This window comes from Leucopleurus acutus (assembly GCF_964270905.1).
Source record: "Leucopleurus acutus genome assembly, chromosome: 8".
Classification (NCBI taxonomy): Eukaryota; Metazoa; Chordata; class Mammalia; order Artiodactyla; family Delphinidae; genus Leucopleurus; species Leucopleurus acutus.
The window spans coordinates 91,957,430-91,963,303 of record NC_139151.1 but is presented as its reverse complement, the minus strand read 5'-3'; the positions used below and the strand labels follow the sequence as shown (position 1 = coordinate 91,963,303).

Sequence of the window (5,874 nt, the reverse complement as noted above, 5' to 3'; positions counted from 1 at the left end):
TTTGGTAAACATAGTTGGCTGAAATTGCTATGAAATACTCTAGTGCAATGCCAAGCATATAAAAGACCTTAGATAAGATTGGATTTTCCCCCTGATAACACAGGAAACTATACCATGGTGTCAGAACCGCTGTCAAGGTCCATAAGGATCATAGACACCAATGTGGAAATAGCTTGTGGACATAGCTCTGAAGAGTCGAATATATTATGCTATGCTTGTCCTCGTGTATCTTTTGCATGTTTTGTGTCTCCCCATCTGTAAAATAGGTATGATAACATCTATCTTGAAGGGTTGTGAGAATTATAGATGATGCCTTTAAAGAAAACTGCTAGATGAAGAGTTGACTTTTAATAAATGGTAACATTAGCACAATTTTTAAAAGTATGTATCTGGTGTCTTAGTGTCTTGTGATTAGGTATGTCCCCTAATAGTGTAATAATTTTTTAAAAATCCAAATGTTTGGAAAGACTGAGTTAATCAAGTTTTGGTTAAATTCTTTATGAATAATTACCATTCACAAGACCCTGAGGAGGGATTCAGGCAAACCATGGCAGAGCTTTCTTCTCCAAGGGTTTGTGAGAATGACTGAGACCAGTATTTCAAGACACCTGTGGACAGGTCCATGCCGATTTTTTGCTAGAAGTTCGAACACCCTGTAAGATGTCTATTTCCTACTTAAGTCTAACAACTCCTTGGATCTCTCTCTTCAAGCAAGGAAACACCATATAGTACTGACAAAACCTTTTACCAAATCAACTCTTCACCATCATCTCTAAGCTCAGGAAGTAGTCTTTCAGGAATGAATACCTTTGGGAACTGAAGTCTATCTGTAGGGATGGTATACTGGCTCATACCAAAACCTTTGGCATCATCCTTGGGCAACTCCCACCATCAACCTTTTCTCATTCTTCCCTCCACTCTATAGGCAAATCCCTGAAAATTCTACCTTCAAAACATATCAGAATCCAACCTCTTCTACAACCATGCCACTCCCTTGATCTCCATCCTTCCACAAAGTCCATTTGACTTGGAAGACTAGCCAAAGTTCCTACTGTAATATGTAAGTTTCCACAGGATATGGCCCCAGGCTACAGCTCTTGAACCTCAGCCAATACTCTTTCCACTCCCTCTCTCTGCTCCAGCCATACTTATCTTCTTGTTGCTCCTCAAATACACAGGCCACAATGCTTCAGGGCCTTTGCATTTGCTTCTCCATCTACCTACAATGATTTTCTCCATATATATGCATGGCCAGGTCTTCCACCCCCTTCTGGTTATTGCTCAAATATAACATTTCTAGGGAGCTCTTACCTTACTTAAATTTATCTTTTCCAGAATGGTAACTCTTTCATGCTTTTTACCCGCATACTACACTATGTATTATCAACTCTTAGACATCAACGTTATGAGAAGCAACATCGTATATGTGCTAGAAGAAAAGAAAAAAAAATTAAACTACGACATGTCCTTGACTGTAAAATTCGTCCTGATTTCAGAGATATTTAAAATATGTAGAATTACATTTTGTTAACCCTAAAATGCACATTGTTTTGCTCTTTTAATATCTCTATTTATTTGGCTTGTGGTGTGTCTCCTTCCACTATGAGGTAAACTCCAGTGGGGTACAGATTTCTTTATGGTTTTATACTATTTCCCCCAGTGTCTCAATCAGTGCTTGGAACACAGCTAATAATAAATACTGATTGCAAAAATGAATGCTGGAGATTCCTAGGGTCATTAGTAATAAACTTGCCTTCTAAAAGTTCCCTGTATCATTTAAATGATAAAATAATTAATGTAATATTAAATAATTTTTAATTTTCTCAAAGTAACTCAACATATGTTGTCTCTTTTGCTTACCCCTATGGATAACATGGTGTAGAGAAGGAAAGTGCCTTATCTGAGACATGGCTATGGTCAAACAAGGATTCAGAGTCAATCTTTTCTTTCCTATAGTATAAAATGTTGCAAATTCCTGTGGACAAGAAGTAAAGTGAGCAGATTGTGTTGAACTGATGGCTGCATTGAATTAACTGGGCCAGTCTGACAAGGTGGACAGATACTGATGGATTCAGGGACATGGTTGACTGTGGTCAGTTGCTATAAGAGTGTTGACCCTTGTGCTTAGCATGTCACATAAAACTGGCCAGAGAATGGATGAGATATGGTGGCCATAAAAGTCCTCACATGGGCCAAGGGAAAAATAAAGCCAAGGGACGTCCATGTGAAATATGTTGGAAGCAGCTGGGAAATTAAAAGACTTAAAAAATAAATAGATGAATAGATAACATATGTTCACATATAAATTTATTTAAAACAAATATACATGAATCTATGTTATGTTATATAAAGTATATATAACAAAATAATTTTTATACTTAAACATTTCAAAAAAGGATTTTGTAAAAAAAGGATTCATATAATATTTTTTAAATAGTATGGTTCCTACAATCTTTTCCATCCCCCCATTTCTCCATCAGTAACAATAACAGTTAACAATCAATTGTTATTTTTTTTTAAATATTTATTTATTTTATTTATTTATTTTCCTTATTTTTTTGGCTGTGTCGGGTCTTAGTTGCAGCACACAGGATCTTCCTTGAGGCACACGGGGTCTTTCATTACGGTGCGCAGTCTCTTTGTTGCGGTGCTCAGGCTTCTCTCTAGTTGGGGCATGTGGGTTTTCTCTTCTCTAGTTGTGGAGTGCAGGCTCCAGAGCACGTGAGCTCAATAGTCGCGGTGCGTGGGCTTAGTTGCCCCACGGCACATGGGATCTTAGTTCCCCGACTAGGGATTGAACCCATGCCCCCTGCATTGGAAGGTGGATTCTTTACCACTGGACCACCAGGGAAGTCCCCAATTGTTATATTTTTACACACATATTCTAAACCCACTCAAATACATACAAACAGAGTGTTATTGTTGTTTTGTTTAACAAAAATGTTATCCTAGTATACATAACTTTTCATAAAGTGTTTTATTCACTCAAATCAATCTTCTCCCATGAGAATATATACAAATTACACTTTTTTTAAAAGCTATCTCTTATTAAATAGTATGAATGTATTGTAATTAATTTAATCAGGCTACTTTATTTCATTAGTGTGTGTTTTTCTCACTGCGTATAATGTACAACTATCACATAAATATTTGTTAACTGTACACTCTGTGTTTCCCTCTTCTTATTGTTTTCCCATGAAAGTCTCCTTCACACACATTTCTTCGTTGTGCCTTGTATCTTCTTGTCCTGAGATGGAGGATTAAATGTTCAAAAAGGAAAGTAGTCACCATGGTAAATGTATGTTTGACCTGAGAGCAAGTTTGCTTGTTTGTTTTAAGCTATCGCTTGTATATTTACTGGTTTGATTTTACATTGATAAAGCCCATTTCAAAAAATTGAACAATAAAATGTTAAACTTGGGAAACTCTGAAATTGTATAGTCTGACATCCCACTTCATGCAAATCCTTCTTTGTAGACCTTTATGCCTTCTCATAAGCTTCTTTCTCTGCCTGAAAATGAACTTTGGTTCCTTCAACTAAAATCTCTCTACCATTTAAGCTCAACTTATGACATCACCTCCAAGAAGCTTTCTCTGATTGCCCCAAGGCATTAAGATGTCCCTCTGGTGCTCGAAGAGCAACCCGTGTTTGCAAGGATCAGTATATTTTTCACTTGCTATTGTAATTGTGGATGTGATTTTCTATTTCCTCTGCTAGATTATAACCTCTCTCATTGGAAGGAAATCTGTCCTCTTTCACATCTGTGTTTCCAGTGCATAACGTGATATGTAGAGAAATACTAACAACTCTTTTTCAGTAGAATAACTGATTAAATGAATACATATGCTACCTTCTTTTTAGACTTCTCCTTACCTATGTGTGTGTGTGTGATATTTTAATAGACAATAGACATATGTGGTGCATCAGTTTGAGAAGTGGAATGCTTGTTGAAAGGATGGGACTTAACTTTAGATAATCTTACCACTAACAAAGTGTCTGTGTTGTGAAAGAAGAAAGAGAGAGGTGGTTATTTTTGCAGAGATGGCTTGTTTGCTTCAGTGTATTGGCGGAGCTCTCTTAACCTAGATTTCATTCTGTTTGCTCTCTTCATGTGAAACCATGCAGCTCATACCTACATATCTTTCTCTAATAAAAGAGTTGTCTTAAGGAAACAAATCAGCAGCTGTCAAGGGGGTGCCAGAATGAGTCATTTGCAGTCAAGATAGCCGATTCCCCATCTGATGGATTCACCAACTTTTCAGGGCCTCTGAGGGTTCACCTGCTTGTCACAGAGCATAGCACTTTGGTTCAGCTTTGAAATGAGGAATGTCCCTTCACTGTGATTCAAGCTGATTGCCCCTTTGTCACCAGGTTTTAGCTTCTAGGATAAGGTTGTACCTTTCACTCAAACAAGTACTGTTAGAGCTCAAGGTTAAAAGATTCACCTTGATGTTTTCTCCAGATAAGCTGTGATGGTAAAGACATTCTCATGTAAGCAGCTGAGGTTCCATTTATGTGGAAAAGTGAACCCATTCTCCCAAATTCCAGGTAGTTCAACATAATCCAGTATGATAATTATTTCTTGGTTATGAAATAGCCAAGAACCTGAGAAAGCATCTAATCCTACTTCAGAGGAAACTGAAGCCCAAAGGGCTAAGAGTTTCTGTGGTCTCCCAGCCAGAACTGGCTGACACAATGCTCAAATCCAAGTATGATATCCTTGTCACTTTACTAGAAACACACCCTTTCTTCTTACTCTCCCTTATAGGCTGGTACTGGAGGTTTATATGACTACCTGGTGGGCAGTAAGGATATTGAATCGTTAGGGAAGTTTGTAAAAAAAAAGGGTACCCTGGCTTTTTTTCAGGCAGCTGGGAAGATGGCAGACATTCAGACTGAGCGTGCCTACCAAAAGCAACTGACCATCTTTCAAAATAAGAAGAGGGTCCTGCTTGGAGAAACTGGCAAGGAGAAGCTCCCATTATACTACAAGAACATTGGTCTGGGCTTCAAGACACCAAAGGAGGCCATGGAAGGCACCTACATTGACAAGAAATGCCCTTTTACTGGTAATGTCTCCATCCGAGGGCGGATCCGGTCTGGCGTGGTGACCAAGATGAAGATGCAGAAGACCGTTGTCATCCACCGAGACTACCTCCACTACATCCGAAAGTACAACTGCTTCTAGAAGCACCACAAGAACATGTCTGTGCACCTTTCCCCCTGCTTCAGGGATGTCCGAATCAGCGACAGTGTCACAGTGGGCGAGTGCCGGCCCCTGAGCAAGATGGTGCACTTCAACATGCTCAAGGTCAACGAGGATGACGGCACCAAGAAGCATTCCAGCAGTTCTAAGACTGGACCACTGCCCACTGCCCCAAACAAAATAATTTATTTTCCCAGTCAAAAAACAAAGAAAAAAAAAAAAAAACTGCACCCTGGGTCTTTCTTTCCCTCTTTCCTGTTTTTAGAAGTGATATAGTGTAGTGTAGTGATATAGTGTAGCATTTAAGTGTAAAAACCCTGAAGCCAGACCACACAGTTTAGAATGCAGGATTCAACACTTACTAGTGAAAGAAAGGAGTGTGTTAATCTGTGCCCCAGTGTTCTCAGCACTAAAATGGGATAGCCATATGTTTCTTGAGAAGTTTAAAAGAGTTAATTAAAGCCAAGTACTTAGAACAATGACTAGCACAGAGTAAGCTCTCAGTAAATATTACCTGTGTTTATTCATAGGTGTATATGGGAATGGGATGAAAACTACTGTCTTCCCCTCTCTATCTTTGTGTTTAGAATTAAAGTGAGCTCTTTGTTTTGCTGTATATTTCTCAAGGTTTCAACTTTATTTCCTTTGCTTGGGTATAATCTTAGGC

The 5,874-nt window shown here is 38.5% G+C and overlaps 1 pseudogene across 1 annotated transcript; it reads left to right on the top strand.

The window, feature by feature from the left end:
- Window positions 1-4,880: 4,880 nt before the first annotated feature.
- On the top strand, window positions 4,881-5,483 carry LOC309965488 (small ribosomal subunit protein uS17-like; annotated as a pseudogene). Its single transcript has one exon. The product of its transcript is annotated as a small ribosomal subunit protein uS17-like (transcript).
- Window positions 5,484-5,874: the final 391 nt, after the last annotated feature.